The sequence below is a fragment of the Nanorana parkeri genome, unplaced genomic scaffold, assembly GCF_000935625.1.
Source record: "Nanorana parkeri isolate BGI_ZX_2015 unplaced genomic scaffold, ASM93562v1 scaffold1597, whole genome shotgun sequence".
In the NCBI taxonomy this organism is placed as follows: Eukaryota; Metazoa; Chordata; class Amphibia; order Anura; family Dicroglossidae; genus Nanorana; species Nanorana parkeri.
In genome coordinates, this window is record NW_017307865.1 from 237462 (window position 1) to 238032 (window position 571).

Consider the following 571-nt stretch of genomic DNA (forward strand, 5'->3'; position numbering starts at 1 on the left):
TATATATATAAATAATATTACACCCGGTTTTCCCAAAAATAAGACCTACCCCGAAATTAAGACCTAGTACCATTTTTGGGAATTTCTAAAATATATAAGACCTACTCCGAAAATAAGACCTAGTCGTGACCATTCCCAGGGCCGGTGGTGGCATAAGGGGGAACTTGAAGGGCCACAGGAGAGAATCAGCGGTGCCAACAAAGCCAGCGCTAGGGGGAGGGGGCAGCGGAGGGAGCAGAGCCGCATAAGCCGATGCCTCCTCTATAGCGCCGACTCCTGTCACATGCTGAGTGATACCAAATGCACTCCGCCTGTGAGGAACAGCGCCCCTGATCACCCTATTCCTAACTTTGCCATTTTTTATTTATTTAATTTGGATTTGCATTAACTTTGAATTGTTATACATTTTTGAGCCACAAAAAAGATAAGGCTGTCTTATTTTTGGGGAAACACGGTATATACAGCTATTACTGCCTATAGGACAGATCTGGAGTTATATATACAGCAGTGACTGCCTATAGGACAGATCAACAGCAGTGACTGCCTATAGGACAGATCTGGAGATTATATA

The 571-nt window shown here is 43.8% G+C and overlaps 1 protein-coding gene across 1 annotated transcript in view; it reads left to right on the forward strand.

Moving 5' to 3' along the window:
* Positions 1-571, forward strand: part of EIF2S3 (eukaryotic translation initiation factor 2 subunit gamma) — a 19952-nt gene that overhangs the window by 709 nt on the left and 18672 nt on the right. The gene's annotated exons all lie outside the window — the stretch shown is intronic.